This window comes from Oncorhynchus gorbuscha, unplaced genomic scaffold (genome assembly GCF_021184085.1).
Source record: "Oncorhynchus gorbuscha isolate QuinsamMale2020 ecotype Even-year unplaced genomic scaffold, OgorEven_v1.0 Un_scaffold_2182, whole genome shotgun sequence".
Lineage (NCBI taxonomy): Eukaryota > Metazoa > Chordata > Actinopteri > Salmoniformes > Salmonidae > Oncorhynchus > Oncorhynchus gorbuscha.
In genome coordinates, this window is record NW_025746756.1 from 2016 (window position 1) to 26210 (window position 24195).

A 24195-nucleotide genomic window follows, 5' to 3' on the forward strand; every position below is an offset into this window, starting at 1 on the left:
GGTTTTGTACCCATGTGTTATGTGTTACTTGCACTACTGGTTTGTACCCATGTGTTATGTGTTACTACAGGTTTGTACCCATGTGTTATGTGTTACTGGTGCACTACAGGTTTTGTACCCGTGTGTTATGTGTTACTGGTGCACTACTGGTTTTGTACCCATGTGTTATGTGTTACTGGTGCACTACTGGTTTTTGTACCCATGTGTTATGTGTTACTGGTTTTTGTACCCATGTGTTATGTGTTACTGGTGCACTACAGGTTTTGTACCCATGTGTTTGTTGTTTTGTATGCCGTTAGTTTTATATATTAAACTGCTCTGGCTATTCACCAAGTTCTGCTCTCCTGCGTTTGACTTCCCTGCCACCAGTTACGCACCCCTTACAGAATTCCCACCTACTATGGAGTCAGCAGGAACAGGTGCCCTGGTATAGGGGTCGAGGAGCGATCTAGGAGCAAGCTAAAGTAATCCACCATCTCGGCGTCATCATGGATCCAAGTTATCCAGACCACTGGACCGTTGGGAGGCAGGAGGTCTCAACGCCTTCAACAATGCAACCCGAACCTCTATAGTCACTCCTCCTGCAACCAGTCCCAGTGCAATGCGTCTTGCCCTTCCCGGGGGTATGATGGGACGGCGGCACGGTGCAAGGGTTTCCTGTTACAGCTGGACCTATACCTGGGCACCGTTTACCCGGCTCCCTGCGGGAAGGGAGATGGGTGTCCACCTTCATCTCGTGCCTCTCAGGAGATCTCTGAGTGGGCCAATGGTGTGTGGGGAGAAGGAGAAGCGGCGTCGGAGGACTTCACCACAGTAAAAGCAGGTGTAGTGGTTCTTAGGGTTTACCAATTACTACTGGAGATTTACCTGTACGTTTGCAGTGGAATGGTTGTGGCGGACAGGGAACTTTGGGCAACTAAGGGCTCTGTTTGCCTTGGTGCCCGTGCTGGCCCATCCGGATCCCTCTTTGGCGTTCATAGTAGAGGTGGACGCGTTCATAGTAGAGGTGCTCTCTCAGCACTCGGGTGCACCACCGAAGCTCCGCCCCTGTGCCTTCTTCTTGAAGAAGCTCAGCCCGGCGGAGCAGAACTATGACGTGGGGGACCGGGAGCTGTTGGCTGTCATCAAGGCCTTGAAGGCGTGGAGACATTGGCTTGAGGGGCTAGACACCCTTTTCTCATTTGGACTGACCACTGCTATCTGGAGTACATCCGGGCAGCGAGGAGACTGAACCCTCGCCAGGCAAGGTGGGCCATGTTTTTCACCCATTTTGTTTTCAACCTTTCGTACAGACCAGGCTCCCAATTACATTGGTTTTCTGTCCCTGTGTTTAAGGATGTTCCTACGAAGCTGGTTGTTGGTCTCCATTTTTCTGGATGTCTCCACTAAGCTGGCTGTCTGTCCCTGTGTTTTCGGATGTCTCCACTATAATTGTTGTCTTCCCTGTGTTTCAGGATGTCCCCACTAAGCTGGCTGTCTGTCCCTGTGTTTCAGGATGTCCCCACTAAGCTGGTGGCGAAGGTGGTGCCACTGCCCATGACAGTGAGAGGCCACTGGTTCCTGAGCCCCAGGACAGATTACACTGTAGCTGTTCAGACTGCCTCCAAACAGAGTGATGGGAACTATGCTGTCTCTGAATGGAGTGAGATCATCGAATTCTACACTGCAGGTGAGAACAAGGGGAGGAGAGAAGGGGTGAGAAACAGAAAAGAAAGAGTGATGAAATAGAGAGAAACAGGAGAGGGAGTGTATGAAGATGTAGAGAGAGCTGGTGGGAGAATTACAGAGAGCTGGTGGGAGAATTACAGAGAGCTGGTGGGAGAATTACAGAGAGCTGGTGGGAGAATTACAGAGAGCTGGTGGGAGAATTACAGAGAGCTGGTGAGAGAATTACAGAGAGCTGGTGGGAGAATTACAGAGAGCTGGTGGGAGAGAGAGTTTAATTAAGGGAATAACCATGTCAATGAGCAGAGAGACAGCTGATGGTTTAGAGTTAAATAGCAGCAGAGATGTGACAGTGATTTTCTTGATGGAGGACTAGAATAGCACCAAAGTCATCGTCATTGAGGCAGACAGCTCCAGTCCTCCAGGGTCATAACAACCAACTGACAATCAACTGGCAACCAACTTGCACCCAACTGACAACCAAATGACAACTTTCTCAGGTTTTAATCCTGTGGAATGGCTTATCAAAAAGTGCAAGTTTGGTCTGTTTCATGACTCACATAAATGCCATTATCCCAGAAACCCTAAACCCACTCCAATTTGCATACTGCCTAAACAGATCCACAGATAATGCAATCTCTACTGCACTCCACACTGCCCTTTCCCACATGGACAAAAGGAACACCTATGTGAGAATGTTATTCATTGACTACAGCTCAGCGTTCAACACCATAGTACCCTCAAAACTCATCACTATGCCCAAGGATCCTGGGACTAAACACCTCCCTCTGCAACTGGATCTGGACTTCCTGACTGGCCGCCCCCAGGTGGTGAGCAACACATCTGCCACGCTGATCCTCAACACTGGAGCTACCCAGGGTGCGTGCTCAGTCCCCTCCTATATTCTCTGTTCCTCTCACGACTGCATGGCCAGGCACGACTCCAACACCATCATTAAGTTTGCAGACAACACAACAGCCTCATCACCGACAACGACGAGAAAGCCTATAGGGAGGAGGTCAGAGACTTGGCCGGGTGGTGCCAGAATAACAACCAACCCTCAACTTAACCAAGACTAAGGAGATGATTGTAGACTACAAGAAAAAGGAGGACAGTACACCCCCATTCTCTTCGATGGGGCTGTAGGTTGAGATCTTCAAGTTCCTTGGTGTCCAAATCACCAACAAACTAGAATGGTCCAAACACTCCAAGACAGTCTTGAAGAGGGCACGATAAAGCCTATTCCCCCTCAGAAACTAAAAAGATTTGGCATGGATCCTGAGATCCTCAAAAGGTTCTACAGCTGGAGCCTCCTGGGGGCGCAGTGGTCGAGAGCACTGCATTGCAGTGCTAGCTGTGCCTCCAGAGACTTTGGGTTTCGCGCCCAGGCTCTGTCGCAGCCGGCCCACGACCAGGAGGTCCTTGGGGCGACACACAATTGGCCTAGTCATCCAGGAGGTCCATTGCGCACCAGTGACTCCTGTGGCGAGCTGGGCGCAGTGCACGGTGTTTCCTCCGACACATTGGTGCAGCTGGCTTCCGGGTTGGATGCACGCTGTGTTAAAAAGCAGTGCCCGCTTGTTTGGGTTGTGTTTCGGGATGCATGGCTTTGACCTTTGTCTCTCCGAGCCCGTACGGGAGTTGGAGCGATGAGACAAGATAGTAAACTAAAAATAAAAATACAATTGAAAAAAAAATAGAAAGGTTCTTCAGCTGCACGAGAGCATGACTGGTTGCATCACTGCCTGGTACGGCAATTGCTCAGCCTCCGACCACGAGACACTTCAGAGGGTAGTGCGTATGGCCCAGTACATCACTGGGATTAAGCTGCCTGCCATCCAGGACCTCTACACCAGGCGGTGTCAGAGGAAGACCTAAAAATTGTCAAAGACCGCAGTCATAGACTGTTCTCTCTACTACCTCATGGCAGCGGTACCGCTTGGACAAAAAGGATTCAACAGTTTTACCCTCAAGCCATAAGTCTCTGAACAGGTAACCAAATGGCTACCGGACTATTTGCATTGTGTGCCCCCAACCCCTCTTTTACGCTGCTGTTACTCTCTGTTTATCATTTAAGCACAGTCACTTTAACTATACATTCATGTACATACTACCCCAATTGGGCCGACCAACCAGTGATCCCGCATTGGCTAACCGGGCTATCTGCATTGTGTCCTGCCACCCACCACCCGTCAATCCCTCTTTACGTGTACATGTACACCTCAATCAATCAGCCTGACTAACCGGTGTCTGCATGTAGCCTCGTTACTTTTATAGCCTCTCTACTGTATATAGCCTCTCTACTGTATATAGCCTCTCTACTGTCTATAGCCTCTCTACTGTCTATAGTCTCTCTACTGTTTATAGCCTCTCTACTGTATATAGCTCTCTACTGTATATAGCCTCTCTACTGTACCTGACATGATGACTCCTTGCTGTCCCCAGTCACCTGGCCATGCTGCTGCTCAGTTTCAACTGTTCTGCCTTACTATTATTCGACCATACCTGTCATTTATGAACATTTGAACATCTTGACCATGTTCTGTTATAATCTCCACCTGGCTGTAAAGAGGACTGGCCACCCCACATATGCTCTCTCTAATTCTCTCTTTCTTTCTCTCTCTGGAGGACCTGAGCCCTAGGACCGTGCCCGATGACTCCTTGCTGTCCCCAGTCCACCTGACTGTGCTGCTGCTCCCAGTTTCAACTGTGCTGCCTTGTGTTCGACCATGCTGGTCATTTATGAACATTTGAACATCTTGGCCATGTTCTGTTATAATCTCCACCCGGCACAGCCAGAAGAGACTGGCCACCCATAGCCTAGCCTAGGTTCTTCCTAGGTTTTGGCCTTTCTAGGGAGTTTTTCCTAGCCACCGTGCCTACACCTGCATTGCTTGCTGTTTGGGGTTTTAGGCTGGGTTTCTGTACAGCACTTTGAGATATCAGCTGATGTACGAAGGGCTATATAAATACATGATTGATTGATTGATTGATTGATTGTATATAGCCTCTACTGTATATAACCTCTCTACTGTATATAGCTTCTCTACTGTATATACATTCTCTCTACTGTTTATAGCCTCTCTACTGTATATAGCCTCTCTACTGTATATAGCCTCTCTACTGTATATGCCCTCTACTTGTCAGGATTTGGCCAGGAGGTTGTTGGTTTTGGTCACTAGATGCCCCCATTGTGCCTTTTGACCTTTCTTTTTCCCTTGATCCCCATTATTATTTGCACCTGTGCACTCGTTTCCCCCTGATTGTATTTAAAACCCTTTGTTTTACTCAGTTCTTTGCTCTGTGTTTGTATGTTAGCACCCAGCCCTAGTACTCTGTGAACTCTTGTTGATCCCGTGGACTCTCTTGTGGAATTCTGTTTTTTTTGTTCTTGTTTTGTTTTGTTTTTTTAAGTATCTTTTGAGGCTTTTTTGTGCTATACCTTCCACCTTGTGGATTTACCTTTGTCTTGGAGGATTACCTTTGTTCTTGTGGAATTCCTTTTGTAGAGTTGTGGAGTTACATGTTTTCCTGAAGAACTTCCGCACACATGCGAAAGCACCGTCTCAACTCTAACATCTTATCATTATCGCCCTCTAGGTACCCTGGAGGAAATTCATCAATGAGCTTGATGCCTTGATAGCTCCTTTCCTGAGACGACTCCCACCTCTGATTCTTGGCGAACTTTCCCCCTAACCTCCCCACGTCCTAACTTTGACTCATTCCTCTCTGCCTCCTTCTTTCCCTCCTCTCCTCTTTTGACCTCAGCCTCTCACCTCCCCCCACTCACAAGGCAGGCAATACGCTCGACCTCATCTTTACTAGATGCTGTTCTTCCACTAACCTCATTGCAACTCCCCTCCAAGTCTCCGACCACTACCTTGTATCCTTTTCCCTCTCGCTCTCATCCAACACTTCCCACACTGCCCCTAATCGGATGGTATCGCGCCGTCCCAACCTTCGCTCTCTCTCCCCCGCTACTCTCTCCTCTTCCATCCTATCATCTCTTCCCTCCGCTCAAACCTTCTCCAACCTATCTCCTGATTCTGCCTCCTCAACCCTCTCCTCCCTCTCTGCATCCTTTGACTCTCTATGCCCCCTATCCTCCAGGCCGGCTCGGTCCTCCCCTCCCGCTCCGTGGCTCGACGACTCATTGCGAGCTCACAGAACAGGGCTCCGGGCAGCCGAGCGGAAATGGAGGAAAACTTCGCCTCCCTGCGGACCTGGCATCCTTTCGCTCCCTCTCTACATTTTCCTCTTCTGTCTCTGCTGCTAAAGCCACTTTCTACCACTCTAAATTCCAAGCATCTGCCTCTAACCCTAGGAAGCTCTTTGCCACCTTCTCCTCCCTCCTGAAACCTCCTCCCCCTCCCCCCTCCTCCCTCTCTGCAGATGACTTCGTCAACCATTTTGAAAAGAAGGTCGACGACATCCGATCCTCGTTTGCTAAGTCAAACGACACCGCTGGTTCTGCTCACACTGCCCTACCCTGTGCTCTGACCTCTTTCTCCCCTCTCTCTCCAGATGAAATCTCGCGTCTTGTGACGACCGGCCGCCCAACAACCTGCCCGCTTGACCCTATCCCCTCCTCTCTTCTCCAGACCATTTCCGGAGACCTTCTCCCTTACCTCACCTCGCTCATCAACTCATCCCTGACCGCTGGCTACGTCCCTTCCGTCTTCAAGATAGCGAGAGTTGCACCCCTTCTGAAAACCTACACTCGATCCCTCCGATGTCAACAACTACAGACCAGTATCCCTTTCTTTTCTCTCCAAAACTCTTGAACGTGCCGTCCTTGGCCAGCTCTCCCGCTATCTCTCTCTGAATGACCTTCTTGATCCAAATCAGTCAGGTTTCAAGACTAGTCATTCAACTGAGACTGCTCTCTGTATCACGGAGGCGCTCCGCACTGCTAAAGCTAACTCTCTCTCCTCTGCTCTCATCCTTCTAGATCTATCGGCTGCCTTCGATACTGTGAACCATCAGATCCTCCTCTCCACCCTCTCCGAGTTGGGCATCTCCGGCGCGGCTCACGCTTGGATTGCGTCCTACCTGACAGGTCGCTCCTACCAGGTGGCGTGGCGAGAATCTGTCTCCTCACCACGCGCTCTCACCACTGGTGTCCCCCAGGGCTCTGTTCTAGGCCCTCTCCTATTCTCGCTATACACCAAGTCACTTGGCTCTGTCATAACCTCACATGGTCTCTCCTATCATTGCTATGCAGACGACACACAACTAATCTTCTCCTTTCCCCCTTCTGACGACCAGGTGGCGAATAGCATCTCTGCATGTCTGGCAGACATCAGCGTGGATGACGGATCACCACCTCAAGCTGAACCTCGGCAGGCCAGGCTGCTCTTCTCACCCAGGGGAAGGACTGCCGTTCCATGATCTGTGCATCACGGTTGACAACTCCATTGTGTCCTCCTCCCAGAGCGCTAGAACCTTTGGTGGCAGTCCTGGACAACACCCTGTCGTTCTCAACCAACATCAAGGCGGTGGCCCCGTTCCTGCTGTGAGGTTCATGCTCTACAACATCCGCAGAGTACGACCCTGCCTCACACAGGAAGCGGCGCAGGTCTAATCCAGGCACTTGTCATCTCCGTCTGGATTACTGCAGCTCGCTGTTGGCTGGGCTCCCCTGCCTGTGCCATTAAACCCCTTCAACTCATCCAGAACGCCGCAGCCCGTCTGGTGTTCAACCTTCCCAAGTTCTCTCACGTCACCCCGCTCCTCCGTTCTCTCCACTGGCTTCCAGTTGACCCATCCGCTACAAGACCATGGTGGTGCTTGCCTGCGGAGCTGTGAGGGGAGCTCAATGCCTCCAGGCTCTGATCAGGCCCTACACCCAAACAAGGGCACTGCGTTCATCCACCTCTGGCCTGCTCGCCTCCCTACCACTGAGGAAGTACAGCTCCCGCTCAGCCCAGTCAAAACTGTTCAGCTGTCTGGCCCCAATGGTGGAACAAACTCCCTCACGACGCCAGGACAGCGGAGTCAATCACCACCTTCCGGAGACACCTGAAACCCCACCTCTTTAAGGAATACCTAGGATAGGTTAAGTAATCCCCTCCCCCCTTTAAGTTTTAGATGCACTATTGTAAAGTGACTGTTCCACTGGATGTCATAATCTGGATGTCACCAATTTGTAAGTCGCTCTGGATAAGGCGTCTGCTAAATGACTTAAATGTAATACGGTATATAACCTCTCAACGTCACCCCCTCTCACCCGCTCTCTCCACTGGCTTCAGTTGGATAGCCTCTCATCCGCTACATAGACCTATGGTGCTTGCCTCAGGCTGTGAGGCACCTCAGTACCTCAGGCTCTGTATCTAGCCCTACACCCAAACAACCCCTCACTGCGTTCATCCTCTCTACTGTATCTAGCCTCCCTGTATTTAGCCTCTGAGGAAGTAACTTCTACTGCTCAGCCCAGTCAAAACTGTATATAGCTCTCTCTACTGTAACAAACTCCCTCACGACGCATGAGACCCGGGAGTCAATCCTCACCTTCCGTATCTAGCCTCTCTACTGTAAACCTCTACTCTTTAAGGAATACCTAGGTATCTAGCCTCTACTGTAATAGCCTCTACCCTGTATCTAGATTTACTGCACTATTCTACTGTGTCTGACTTCCACTGGATGTCATACTGTGAATGACTCTCACTGTATATAGCGTCTCTCTGGATATAGCGTCTCTGCTAAATAGCGTCTAAATGTAAATGTATGTCTCTACTGTATCTAGACTCTCTACTCTTCTGGGTTCTCTGACTATATCTAGACTCTTGGTTTAGCCTCTACTGTTTATCTCCGGAGACCCTCTCTACTGTATCTAGCCTCTCTACTGTATCTAGCCTCTCTACTGTATCTAGCCTCTCTACTGTATCTAGCCTCTCTACTGTATATAGCCCCTCTACGGTATATAGCCTCTCTCCGGTATCTAGCCTCTCTACTGTATATAGCCTCTCTACTGTATCTAGCCTCTCTACTGTATATAACCTCTCTACGGTTATATAGCCTCTCTACGGTTTATAACCTCTACTGTATATAGCCTCTACTGTATATAGCCTCTCTACGTGTATATAGCCTCTCTACTGTATATAGACTCTCTACTGTCTTTTCCTGTTGTTTATATTTTAGCCTCTCTACTGTTCACCTAATACTCACGGTATCTTGCCTCTTGGTTAGAGCCTCTCTACTGTATATAGCCTCTCTATTTGATTCAAAAACTATTTACTGTATTTTTTCCCCAGACTCTCTACTGTATATAGCCTCTCTACTGGATTTAGCCAGGGGATAGCTGGTAGGATGTTAGCCTCTCCGTGTTTCTATCGGGTAACCAGCGTAGCTACTTCAATAAAACTACAGCATTTTCTCAACTCTATCTTAAGCTTTCTATTGGTATCTAGCGAGTAGATGGTAGTATTGAATCTCTACTGTATTGGTAATAGTGGTGATCTAGCCTCTCTAATAGTATTGTATTCTCAATACTGTTGGTAGTATTTGATAATAGTATTAATGTGATAGCCTCTCTTTGGTAATAGTATTGCATTTCTAATAATATTGTGGTAATAGTATTTTATTATAATAGCCTCTCTACGGTATATAATTTCTACTGTATATAGCCTCTCTACTGTATTAGCCTCTAATAGTATATAGCCTTTCTAATAGTATTGGTAATACTTCTATTATCTAGTATTGGTACTGTATTAGCCTCTACTGTATTAGCCTCTCTATTGGTAATAGTATTGGCACTGTATGTATTTCTAATGTATTGGTAATAGTTTTGCATTTCTAATAGTATTGTATTCATCTACTGTATATAACCTCTTCTAGTATTGTCTCTACTGTATATTATTGTATTCTAATAGTATTGCTAATAGCCTCTCTACTGTATATAGTTCTGTTACTGTATATAGCCTCTCACCTGTATATAGCCTCTCTACTGTATCTATTGTATTCTACTGTATTGCCTCTCTACTGTATCTATTATCACAGCCTCTCTGCTGTATCTAGTATCTACTGTATCTAGCATTCTACTGTATCTAGTATCTCCTACTGTATCTAGCCTCTCTACTGTATCTAGACTCTCTACTGTATCTAGCCTCTACTGTATTAGTTCTCTACTGTATCTAGCCTAATAGTATTGTATTCATAACAGTATCTACTGTATCTAAGCCTCTCTACTGTATCTAAGTATTCTCTACTGTATCTAGCCTATTGGTATCTAAGCCTCTCTAACAGTATTAGATAATAGTATCTAGCCTCTCTAGTATTGTATTCATAACAGTATTAGCCTCTAATAGTATTAGCCTCTCTACGGTCTTTTCCTGTTGTTTATATGTCTTTACCTATCTATTGTTCACCTAATACCCCTTTTGCACTATTGGTTAGAGCCTGTATTGTATTAAATACACTTTGATTTGATTCAAATAACTATTTTTGTAGTAATTTTTCCCCCAGACTACTGGTACTGTGCATCTGATACAGTTTGGAGAAGGCCGGGGACTAGCTGGTAGGATGTTGAGATTCTCCGTGTTTTATCGTAATAGTAGAATGACTACTTCAATAAAACGAGGTACAGCATTTTTGATAATAGTATTGGTAATAGTATTCTATTGGTAATGAGAGAGTAATAGTATTGTATTAAATAATAGTATTAGTAATAGTGGTGATAATAGTATTGGTAATAGTATTGTATTCATAATAGTATTTGGTAATAGTATTGTATTATAACATTATTGATAATAGTATTTGTATAATAGTATTGCATTTCTAATAATATTGGTAATAGTATTTTATTCATAATAGTATTAGTAATAGTATTGGCAATAATTATTTTATTCGTAATAGTATTGGTAATAGTATTGTATTTCTAATAGTATTAGCAATGTAGTGGTAATACTATTTTATTCATAGTATTGGCAATAGTATTGGTAATACTATTTTATTCATAGTATTGGTAATAGTATTGTATTTCAATAGTATTGGCAATAGTGTTATTGGTAATAGTATGGGCAATAGTATTGTATTTCTAATATGGTATTGGTAATAGTTTTGCATTTCTAATAGTATTGTATTCATAAAAGTATTGGTAATAGCACTGGTAATAGTATTGTAATTCTAATAGTATTGGTAATAGTATTGTATTTCTAATAGTATTGGTAATAATATTGTATTCATAATAGTATTGAGTAATAGTATTGTATTTCTTAATAGTTTTTATTCACTAGTATTGCATTCATAATAGTATTGGTAATCGTTTTGGTAATAGTATTGTATTCATACCAGTATAGGTATTAGTATTGGTGCTAGTATTGTATTCTTAATAGTATTGGTAATTGTATTCATAATAGTATTGTATTCATAATAGTATCATTAATAGTATTGCATTCATAACAGTATTCGTATCAGTAATAGTACTAGTATTGTGGTCCTTCCGTAGCTCAGTTGGTAGAGCATGGCGCTTGTAACGCCAGGGTAGTGGGTTCGATCCCCGGGACCACCCATACGTAGAATGTATGCACACATGACTGTAAGTCGCTTTGGATAAGTGTCTGCTAAATGGCATTTATTATTATTATATTGTATTCGTAATGGTATTCTTAATAGTATTGTATTCTTAATAGTATAGTTTTGATATTAGTATTGGTAATAGTATTGTATTCATAACAGTATTGGTAATAGTATTGTATTCATAACAGTATTGGTAATAGTATTGTATTGATAACAGTATTGGTAATAGTATTGTATTGATAACAGTATTGGTAATAGTATTGTATTGGTAATAGTATTGGTATTAGTATTGTATTGGTAATAGTATTGTATTCATAATAGTATTGTAATAGTATTGTATTGGTAATAGTATTGTATTGATAACAGTATTGGTAATAGTATTGTATTGATAACAGTATTGGTAATAGTATTGTATTGATAACAGTATTGGTAATAGTATTGTATGGATAACAGTATTGGTAATAGTATTGTATTGGTAATAGTATTGTATTGGTAATAATTATTGTATTGATAATAGTATTGTATTGATAATAGTATTGTATTGATAATAGAATTGTATTGGTAATAGAATTGATAATAGTATTGTATTGATAATAGTATTGTATTGATAATAGTATTGGTAATAGTATTGTATTGATAATAGTATTGTATTGGTAATAGTATTGATAATAGTATTGTATTGGTAATAGTATTGATAATAGTATTATTGGTAATAGTATTGATAATAGTATTGTATTGATAATAGTATTGATAATAGTATTGTATTGGTAATAGTATTGATAATAGTATTGTATTGGTAATAGTATTGGTAATAGTATTGTATTGATAATAGTATTGATAATAGTATTGTATTGATAATAGTATTGATAATAGTATTGTATTGATAATGGTATTGTATTGATAATGGTATTGTATTGATAATGGTATTGTATTGATAATAGTATTGTATTGATAATAGTATTGATAATAGTATTGTATTGATAATAATATTGTATTGGTAATAGTATTGTATTGGTAATAGTATTGATAATAGTATTGTATTGATAATAGTATTGTATTGGTAATAGTATTGTATCTGTAATAGTATTGGTAATAGTATTGTATTGATAATAGTATTGGTACTAGTATTGTATTGATAATAGTATTGGTACTAGTATTGTATTGATAATAGTATTGGTACTAGTATTGTATTGGTACTAGTATTGTATTGGTAATAGTATTGTATCGGTAATAGTATTGTATCGGTAATAGTATTGTATTGATAATAGTAGTGTATTGATAATAGTATTGGCACTAGTATTGTATTGGTATTAGTAGTGTATTCATAGCAGTATTGGTAATAGTATTGGTAATAGTATTGTATTGATAATAGTAGTGTATTCATAGCAGTATTGGTAATAGTATTGGTAATAGTATTGGTACTAGTATTGTATTGGTAATAGTATTGTATTGGTAATAGTATTGTATTGGTAATAGTATTGTATTGGTAATAGTATTGTATGTATAATAGTATTGTATTGGTAATAGTATTGTATTGGTAATAGTATTGGTACTAGTATCTGCTAAATGACTTAAATGTAAATGTAAATGTAGTATTGTATTGGTAATAGTATTATATTGATGGTACTAGTATTGTATTGATAATAGTATTGTATTGATAATAGTATTGTATTGATAATAGTATTGTATTGGTAATAGTATTGTATTGGTAATAGTATTGATAATAGTATTGTATTGGTAATAGTATTGGTAATAGTATTGTATTGGTAATAGTATTGTATTGATAATAGTAGTGTATTCATAGCAGTATTGGTAATAGTATTGGTAATAGTATTGTATTGATAATAGTATTGGTAATAGTATTGTATTGATAATAGTATTGGTAATAGTATTGTATTGATAATAGTATTGGTACTAGTATTGTATTGATAATAGTATTGGTACTAGTATTGTATTGGTAATAGTATTGGTACTAGTATTGTATTGGTAATAGTATTGTATTGGTAATAGTATTATATTGATACAAATATTAGTAGTAGTATTGTATTGATAATAGTATTGATAATATTAGTATTGTATTGATAACAGTACTGTATTGATAACAGTACTGTATTGATAATAGCATTGTATTGATAATAGCATTGTATTGATAATAGCATTGTATTGGTAGTAGCATTGTATTGGTAGTAGCATTGTATTGGTAGTAGCATTGTATTGGTAGTAGCATTGTATTGGTAGTAGCATTGTATTGGTAGTAGTATTGTATTGGTAGTAGTATTGTATTGGTAGTAGTATTGGTAATAGTATTGGTAATAGTATTGATAATAGTATTGTGTTGATAATTGTATTGATAATTGTATTGCTAATAGTATTGTATTGATAATTGTATTGCTAATAGTATTGTATTGATAATTGTATTGCTAATAGTATTGTATTGATAATTGTATTGCTAATAGTATTGTATTGATAATTGTATTGCTAATAGTATTGTATTGATAATAGCATTGATAATAGTATTGATAATAGTATTGATAGTATTAGTATTGTATTGATAATAGTATTGTATTGATAATTGTATTGATAATAGTATTGTATTGGTAGTAGTATTGTATTGATAATAGTATGGGTAGTAGTATTGTATTGATAATAGTATTGATAATAGTATTGATAGTATTAGTATTGTATTGATAATAGTATTGTATTGATAATTGTATTGATAATAGTATTGTATTGGTAGTAGTATTGTATTGATAATAGTATGGGTAGTAGTATTGTATTGATAATAGTATTGATAATAGTATTGATAATAGTATTGATAATAGTATTGATAATAGTATTGATAATAGTATTGATAATAGTATTGATAGTATTAGTATTGTATTGATAATATTATTGTATTGATAATTGTATTGATAATAGTATTGTATTGGTAGTAGTATTGTATTGATAATAGTATGGGTAGTAGTATTGTATTGATAATAGTATTGATAATAGTATTGATAATAGTATTGATAATAGTATTGTATTGCTAATTGTATTGCTAATAGTATTGTATTGATAATTGTATTGCTAATAGTATTGTATTGATAATAGCATTGATAATAGTATTGATAATAGTATTGGTAATAGTATTGTATTGATAATAGTATTGATAATAGTATTGTATTGATAATAGTATTGTATTGATAATTGTATTGATAATAGTATTGTATTGGTAATAGTATTGTATTGTAATAGCATTGATAATAGTATTGTATAGGTAATATTATTGTATTGGTAATAGTATTGATAATAGTATTGTATTGGTAATAGTACTGTATTGATAATAGTATTGTATTGATAATAGTATTGATAATAGTATTGTATTGATAATAGTATTGTATTGATAATTGTATTGATAATAGTATTGTATTGATAATTGTATTGATAATAGTATTGTATTGGTAATAGTATTGTATTGTAATAGCATTGATAATAGTATTGTATAGGTAATATTATTGTATTGGTAATAGCATGATATTGATACAAATATTAGTAGTAGTATTGTATTGGTAATAGTATTGTATGGGTAATAGTATTGTATTGGTAATAGTATTATATTGATACAAATATTAGTAGTAGTATTGTATTGATAATAGTATTGATAATATTAGTATTGTATTGATAATAGTATTGTATTGATAATAGTATTGTATTGATAATAGTATTGTATTGGTAGTAGTATTGTATTGGTAGTAGTAATTGTATTGGTAGTAGTATTGTATTGGTAGTAGTATTGTATTGGTAGTAGTATTGTGTTGATAATAGTATTGTATTGATAATAGCATTGATAATAGCATTGATAATAGTATTGATAATAGTATTGATAGTATTAGTATTTATTGATAATAGTATTGTATTGATAATAGTATTGTATTGATAATAGTATTGTATTGATAATTGTATTGATAATAGTATTGTATTGATAATAGTATTGTATTGATATTGTATTGATAATAGTATTGTATTGGTAATAGTATTGTATTGTAATAGCATTGATAATAGTATAGGTAATATTATTGTATTGGTAATAGTATAGGTAATATTATTGTATTGGTAATAGTATAGGTAATATTATTGTATTGGTAATAGCATGATATTGATACAAATATTAGTAGTAGTATTGTATTGGTAATAGTATTGTATTGATACAAATATTAGTAGTAGTATTGTATTGGTAATAGTATTGTATTGGTAATAGTATTGTATTGGTAATAGTATTGTATTGGTAATAGTATTGTATTGGTAATAGTATTGTATTGGTAATAGTATTGTATTGGTAATAGTATTGTATTGGTAATAGTATTGTATTGGTAATAGTATTGTATGGTAATAGTATTGTATTGGTAATAGTATTGTATTGGTAATAGTATTGTATTGGTAATAGTATTGTATTGGTAATAGTATTGTATTGGTAATAGTATTGTATTGGTAATAGTATTGTATTGGTAATAGTATTGTATTGGTAATAGTATTGTATTGGTAATAGTATTGTATTGGTAATAGTATTGTATTGGTAATAGTATTGTATTGGTAATAGTATTGTATTGGTAATAGTATTGTATTGGTAATTGTATTGGTAATAGTATTGTATTGGTAATAGTATTGTATTGGTAATAGTATTGTGGTAATAGTATTGGTAATGGTATTGTATTGGTAATAGCATTGATAATAGTATTGTATTGGTAATAGCATTGATAATAGTATTGTATTGGTAATAGTATTAGTAGTAGTATTGTATTAGTGTCGTATTGTATTGGTAATAAAAAAATATCAAATTTATTTATATAGCTCTTTGTACATCAGCTGATATCTCAAAGTGCTGTGTACAGAAACAACCTAAAACCCCAAACAGCAAGCAATGCAGGTGTAGAAACTCACGGTGGCTAGGGAAAAACTTCCTAGAAAGGCCAAAACCTAGGAAAACCTAAAGAGGAACCAGGCTATGAGGGGTGGCCTCCTCTTCTGGCTGTGCGGGTGGAGATTATAACAGAACATGGCCAAGATGTTCAGATGTTCATAAATGACCAGCATGGTCAAATATAATAATAATCACGGGCAGAACAGTTGAAACTGGAGCAGCAGCACGGCCAGGTGGACTGGGGACAACAAGGAGTCCTGAGGCATGGTCCTAGGGGCTCAGGTCCTCTGAGAGAAAGAGAATTAGAGAGAGCATACTTAAATTCACATAGGACACGGATAAGACAGGAGAAGTACTCCAGATATAACAAACTGACCCTAGCCCCCGACACAAACTACTGCAGCATAAATACTGGAGGCTGAGACAGGAGGGGTCAGGAGACACTGTGGCCCCATCCGAGGACACCCCCGGACAGGTCCAAACAGGAAGGATATAACCCCACCCACTTTGCCAAAGCACAGCCCCCACACCACTAGAGGGATATCTTCAACCACCAACTTACCATTCTGAGACAAGGCTGAGTATAGCCCACAAAGATCTCCGCAACGGCACAACCCAAGGGGGGGGCGCCAACCAACACAGGAAGATCACATCAGTGACTCAACCCACTCAAGTGACGCACCCCTCCTAGGGACGGCATGAAAGAGCACCAGTAAGCCAGTGACTCAGCCCCTGTAATAGGGTTAGAGGCAGAGAATCCCAGTGGAAAGAGGGGAACCGGGCAGAGACAGCAAGGGGCGGTTTTGTTGCGCCAGAGCCTTTCCGTTCACCTTCAAATCAAATTCAAATCAAATTTTATTTATATAGCCCTTCGTACATCAGTTGATATCTCAAAGTGCTGTACAGGAAACCCAGCCTAAAACCCCAAACAGCAAGCAATGCAGGTGTAGAAGCACGGTGGCTAAGGAAAAACTCTAGAAAAGCCAAAACCTAGGAAGAAACCTAGAGAGGAACCAGGCTATGTGGGGTGGCCAGTCCTCTTCTGGCTGTGCCGGTGGAGATTATGGCAGAACATGGCCAAGATGTTCAAATGTTCATAAATGACCAGCAAATGACCACACTCCTGGGCCAGACTACACTCAATCATATGACCCACTGAAGAGATGAGTCTCTAGTAAAGACTTAAAGGTTGCGACCGAGTTTTGCGTCTCTCACATGGGTAGGCAGACCATTCCATAAAAATGGAGCTCTATAGGAGAAAGCCTTACCTCCGGCTGTTTGCTTAGAAATTCTAGGGACAATTAGGAGGCCTGCATCTTGTGACCATAGCGCACGTGTAGGTATGTACGGCAGGACCAAATCAGAGAGATAGGTAGGAGCAAGCCCATGTAATGCTTTGTAGGTTAGCAGTAAAACCTAGAAATCAGCCCTTGCCTTGACAGGAAGCCAGTGTAGAGAGACTAGCACTGAGTAATATGATCCATTTTTTGTTCTAGTCAGATTCTAGCAGCCGTATTTAGCACTAACTGAAGTTTATTTATTTAACAAAAGCATGGATACATTTTTCTACATTTTTGGACAGAAAGTTTCTGATTTTTGCAATGTTACGTAGATGGAAAAAAGCTGGTCCTTCACAGTTTTATTTGAGACGACTGTACAACCATTAAGAGTAATGGTCAGATTCAACAGAAGATCTCTTTGTTTCTTGGGAGAGCAGAGTTGTGTTCTGTTGTAGACTCAGAGTTCTGTTCCCTTGCTGATTGTCTGTCTCTGTGTTTGATAGTGTTTGCATGCTGGTTGATTACCGTGGTCTGGTGTGGTGATAAGCCCCTCTTGTGGTTCCAGAGAGACACAGGACAACCGGATGCTCCTGACTGTAAAGGACAACAGTGGCAGCCACGGCTCTCCCATCAGTGGCAAGCTGGAAGGCATCTACTTCAGCTGCAACACGGAGTTCAACACAGGCAAGCCCCCAGGACTCCCCTACGGATGCTACCGCTTCCAGATCCAGGCCCAGGTCCTGTTCAACCCCAAGACCAACCTGTACTTCGGGGACTTCTACTGCATGTACACAGCCTACCACTACGTGATCCTGGTGCTGGCCCCAGAGGGCTCCCCAGGGGACCGATTCTGTAAGGAGCCGCCTCCCGGCGCTGGACATCTTCGACAACTGCTTCCTGACATGCACCCAGGAGGAGAAGGGGGGCTGGTGTTCCACCACGCCCAGGATGTGATTCTGGAGGTGATTTACACCGAGCCCGTGGACCTGGCCCTAGGCAGCGTGGAGGAGATCCAAGGACACCAGCTCAGTAGCATGTCCACCATCAATGCTAAGAAGGACCCCAGTTGCAAGACCTGCAACATCAGCGTGGGACGATAACCAGCAAACTGTGGGGGGAAGGGGCGTTACTACGAGGTCCCTGCAGTTCTACGGATAATAATACTTCTCTAACCCTATTGGCTGTGGTGATTCTCTAATCCTATTGGCTGTGGTGATTCTCTAATCCTATTGGCTGTGGTGATTCTCTAACCCTATTGGCTGTGGTGATTCTCTAACCCTATTGGCTGTGGTGATTCTCTAACCCTACTGGCTGTGGTGATTCTCTAACCCTACTGGCTGTGATGATTCTCCAACCCTGTTGGCTGTGGTGATTCTCTAACCCTACTGGCTGTGGTGACTCTCTAACCCTATTGGCTGTGGTGACTCTAACAGTCATATTATACATATTAACAGTCTAACAGTCATATTATACAGGTGCAATGTAATGATATGCCAAAGGTAACAACACATTGACCAAGCTGCTAGAAACAAGCCGTGGTAACAGCTTCAACAAGGCATAATGGATTAGTATTACGTAACATGGTCTTGTAATGGAATGTGATTTCTGGATGATTCTAATGTTATCTTGTAATGGAATGTGATTACTTGATGATTCTAATGTTATCTTGTAATGGAATGTGATTTCTGGATGATTCTACGGTAGTGCTTCATTCCCCATCGTGGGTTATAGGTATTGCGGTTTTTAAAGTTCCTACGGAGCTGTGACATATCCAACGTTTACAGTGAATGGGATCTCCCACGAATGAAAGAACAATACCCATAACCCTCAATGGGATTGAATCCCAGCCTGAAGCAGGTTGCAGCATTACACTGATGTCAGTCTGATGTCTTCACATCCTCTGGACGGCTCTGACTTAGAATACGTGGACAACTACAAATACTTAGGTGTCTGGTTAGACTGTAAACTCTCCTTCCAGACCCATATCAAACATCTCCAATCCAAAGTTAAATCTAGAATTGGCTTCCTATTTTGCAACAAAGCATCCTCATTCACTTGTAAAACTGACCATCCTACCAATCCTCGACTTTGGCGATGTCATTTACAAAATAGCCTCCAATACCCTACTCAACAAATTGGATGCAGTCTATCACACAGTTTTGTCACCAAAGCCCCATATACTACCCACCATTGCGACCTGTACGCTCTCGTTGGCTGGCCCTCGCTTCATACTCGTCGCCAAACCCACTGGCTCCATGTCATCTACAAGACCCTGCTAGGTAAAGTCCCCCTTATCTCAGCTCGCTGGTCACCATAGCATCTCCCACCTGTAGCACACGCTTTAGCAGGTATATCTCTCTAGTCACCCCAAAACCAATTCTTTCTTTGGCCGCCTCTCCTTCCAGTTCTCTGCTGCCAATGACTGGAACAAACTACAAAAATCTCTGAAACTGGAAACACTTATCTCCCTCACTAGCTTTAAGCACCAACTGTCAGAGCAGCTCAAAGATTACTGCACCTGTACATAGCCCACCTATAATTTAGCCCAAACAACTACCTCTTTCCCAACTGTATTTAAATAATTTATTTATTTTGCTCCTTTGCACCCCATTATTTTTATTTCTACTTTGCACATTCTTCCATTGCAAAACTACCATTCCAGTGTTTTACTTGCTATATTGTATTTACTTTGCCACCATGGCCTTTTTGTCTTTACCTCCCTTCTCACCTCATTTGCTCACATCGTATATAGACTTGTTTATACTGTATTATTGACTGTATGTTTGTTTTACTCCATGTGTAACTCTGTGTCGTTGTATCTGTCGAACTGCTTTGCTTTATCTTGGCCAGGTCGCAATTGTAAATGAGAACTTGTTCTCAACTTGCCTACCTGGTTAAATAAAGGTGAAATAAAAAAAAAAAAATTGTTGTCTGATGGGTTTTGTGTTATATGTATTGCAATCATTAACAGAAACCACATTATCCTGTGTTCAACATCACAAACATCACAAAACAAAGATAGAACATTTTATTTTTACTGTATAAAAAATAAGTGAACCAGACTTTGATCATAGCCAAAGGATTAGAAACAGAAACAAAATAACTGTTACGTCAGTAAAACAAAATAACTGTTAGCGTGTGGTAAAGCTAGTGGTTAGCCTAGTGGTTAGCGTGTGGTAAAGCTAGTGGTTAGCCTAGTGGTTGAGCGTGTGGTAAAGCTAGTGGTTAGCCTAGTGGTTAGAGCGTGTGGTAAAGCTAGTGGTTAGCCTAGTGGTTAGAGCGTGTGGTAAAGCTAACATTCAAACTGGTTGTGTATCAGAGGCAGGGTAGCCTAGTGGTTAGAGCGTGTGGTAAAGCTAGTGGGTAGCCTAGTGGTTAGAGCGTGTGGTAAAGCTAACATTCAAACTGGTTGTGTATTCAAACTGTAAAGCTAACATTCAAACTGGTTGTGTATCAGAGGCAGGGTAGCCTAGTGGTTAGAGCGTGTGGTAAAGCTAGTGGTTAGAGCTAACATTCAAACTGGTGGTCAGAGGCAGGGTAGCCTAGTGGTTAGAGCGTGTTGTAAAGCTAACATTCAAACTGGTTGTGTATCAGAGGCAGGGTAGCCTAGTGGTTAGAGCGTGTGGTAACATTCAAGCTGGTTGTGTATCAGAGGCAGGGTAGCCTAGTGGTTAGAGCGTGTGGTAAAGCTAGTGGTTAGCCTAGTGGTTAGAGTGTGTGGTAAAGCTAACATTCAAACTGGTATCAGAGGCAGGGTAGCCTAGTGGTTAGAGAGTGTGGGCTAGTGGTTAGCCTAGTGGTTAGAGCGTGGTAAAGCTAGTGGGTAGTCTAGTGGTTAGAGCGTGTGGTAAAGCTAACATTCAAACTGGTTGTGTATCAGAGGCAGGGTAGCCTAGTGGTTAGAGCGTGTGGTAAAGCTAGTGGTTAGCCTAGTGGTTAGAGCGTGTGGTAAAGCTAACATTCAAACTGGTCATATCAGAGGCAGGGTAGCCTAGTGGTTAGAGCGTGTGACTAGTAACCGGAAGGTTGCTCTTTTGGTTGCAGGTAGAACTCTTTTGGTTCCAGGTAGAACTCTTTTGGTTTAGAACATTTTGGTTAAAGGTGCAACTCTTTTGGTTCCAGGTAGAACCATTTGGTTCCATGTAGAACTCTTTTGGTTGCAGGTAGAACTCTTTTGGTTCCATGTAGAACTATTTTGGTTCCAGGTAGAACTCTTTTGGTTGCAGGTAGAACTCTTTTGGTTGCAGGTAGAACTCTTTTGGTTCCAGGTAGAACTCTTTTGGTTGCAGGTAGAACTCTTTTGGTTGCAGGTAGAACTCTTTTGGTTCCATGTAGAACTCTTTTGGTTCCAGGTAGAACTCTTTTGGTTGCAGGTAGAACTCTTTTGGTTCCATTGAACTCTTTTGGTTGCAGGTAGAACTCTTTTGGTTCCAGGTAGAAGTCTTTTGGTTCCAGGTAGAACCCTTTTGGTTGCTGGCTGTTCTGCCCCTGAACAAGGCAGTTAATCGACTGTTCCTAGGCTGTCATTGAAAATAAGAATTTGTTCTTAACTGACTTGCCTGGTAAAATAAAACGTAAGAAAATTGTTCCCAAGAAAGCTAAGGTAACTGAACTAAATGACTATGGTCCGTAGCACTCACTTCTGTCATCACAAAGTGCTTTGAGAGTCTAGTCAAGGATCATATCACCTGTTACTCTAGACCCACTCCAATTTTCTTACAGCCCCAATAGCTCCACAGACGATGCAATCGCCATCACTCTGCCCTATCCCATCTGGACAAGAGGAATGCTTATGTAAGAATGTTGTTCATTGACTACAGCTCAGCATTTTAATTTAAAAAATAAAATATTTAACCAGGTAGGCCAGTTGAGAACAAGTTCTCATTTACAACTGCGACCTGGCGAAGAAAAAGCAAAGTAGTGAGACAAAAACAACACAGAGTTACACATAAACAAACGTACAGTCAATAACACAATAGAAAAATCTATGTACCGTGTGTGCAAATGTAGAAGAGTAGTGAGGTAAGGCAATAAATAGGCCATAGAGGTGAAATAATTATAATTTAGCATTAACACTGGAGAGATAGATGTGCAGATGATGATGTCCAAATAGAGATACTGGGGTGCAAGAGGAAAATAACAATATGGGGATGAGGTAGTTGGGTGGGCTATTTACAGATGGGCTGTGTACAGGTACAGTGATCTGATCAATATGGGGATGAGGTAGTTGGGTGGGCTATTTACAGATGGGCTGTGTACAGGTACAGTGCTCTGATCAATATGGGGATGAGGTAGTTGGGTGGGCTATTTACAGATGGGCTGTGTACAGGTACAGTGCTCTGATCAATATGGGGATGAGGTAGTTGGGTGGGCTATTTACAGATGGGCTGTGTACACGTACAGTGCTCTGATCAATATGGGGATGAGGTAGTTGGGTGGGCTATTTACAGATGGGCTGTGTACAGGTACAGTGCTCTGATCAATATGGGGATGAGGTAGTTGGGTGGGCTATTTACAGATGGGCTGTGTACAGGTACAGTGCTCTGATCAATATGGGGATGACGTAGGTAGATGGGCTATTTACAGATGGGCTGTGTACAGGTACAGTGATCTGATCAATATGGGGATGAGGTTGTTGGGTGGGCTATTTACAGATGGGCTGTGTACAGGTACAGTGCTCTGATCAATATGGGGATGAGGTAGGTAGATGGGCTATTTACAGATGGGCTGTGTACAGGTACAGTGATCGGTAAGCTGCTCTGACAGCTGATGCTTAAAGTTAAAGAGAGGGAGATATGAGACTCCAGCTTCAGTGACTTTTACAACACCATAGTACCCTCCAAACTCATCATTAAGCTTGAGACCCTGGGTCTCGACCCCGTCCTGTGCAAATAGGTCCTGGACTTCCTGACGGGCCGCCCTCAGGTGGTGAAGGTAGGAAACAACATCTCCACTCCGCTGATCTTCAACACTGGGGCCCCACAAGGGTTCATTCTCAGCCCTCTCCTGAACTCCCTGTTCACCCACTACTGCGTGGCCATGCACGCCTCCAACTCAATCACCAAGTTTGCAGACGACTCTACAGTGGTAGGCTTGATTTACCAACAACCACAAGATGGTCTACAGCCCTCGGAGTGTGGTGTCAGGAACATAACCTCTCATTCAATGTCAGCAAAACAAAAGAGATGATTCGGAAACAGGAAACAGCAAAGGGAGCACCCCCCTATCCACATCGACGGGACAGCAGTAGAGAAGGTCGAAGGTTTTAAGTTCCTCTGTGTACATATCACAGACAAACTGAAATGGTCCACCCACACAGACAGTGTGGTGAAGAAGGCGCGACAGCAACCTCTTCAACCTGAGGAGGCTGAAAAAATGTGGCTTGTCACCGAAAACCCTCACTACCTTTTACAGGTGCACAATTGAGAGCATCCTGACGGGCTGTATCACCGCCTGGTAAGGCAACTGCACCGCCCACAACCGCAAGGCTCTCCAGAGGGTGGTGCAGTCGGCACAACGCATCACCGGGGGAAAACTACCTGCTCTCCAGGACATCTACAACACCCGATGTCACAGGAAGACCAAAAAGAACATCAAGGACCTCAGCCACCCGAGCCACTGCCTGTTCACCCCGCTTCCATCCAGCCAGCAGGCGAGATCAGTACAGGTGCATCAAAGCTGGAACACATTAATAAACAGCTTCTATCTCAAGGCCATCAGATTGTTTAAGAGCCACCAGTAGCACAGAGAGGCGACTGCCTACCTACAGACGAGAAGTTCGTTGTTCTCCTCCTGTTGTATATTTCTATCTGAATGTTTCTATCTCGATGTTCA

General features: G+C 41.1%; 1 pseudogene; it reads left to right on the forward strand.

The window, feature by feature from the left end:
• Nucleotides 1-572: 572 nt before the first annotated feature.
• Nucleotides 573-18461, forward strand: LOC124025117 (annotated as a pseudogene).
• The last annotated feature ends 5734 nt before the right edge of the window (nucleotides 18462-24195 follow it).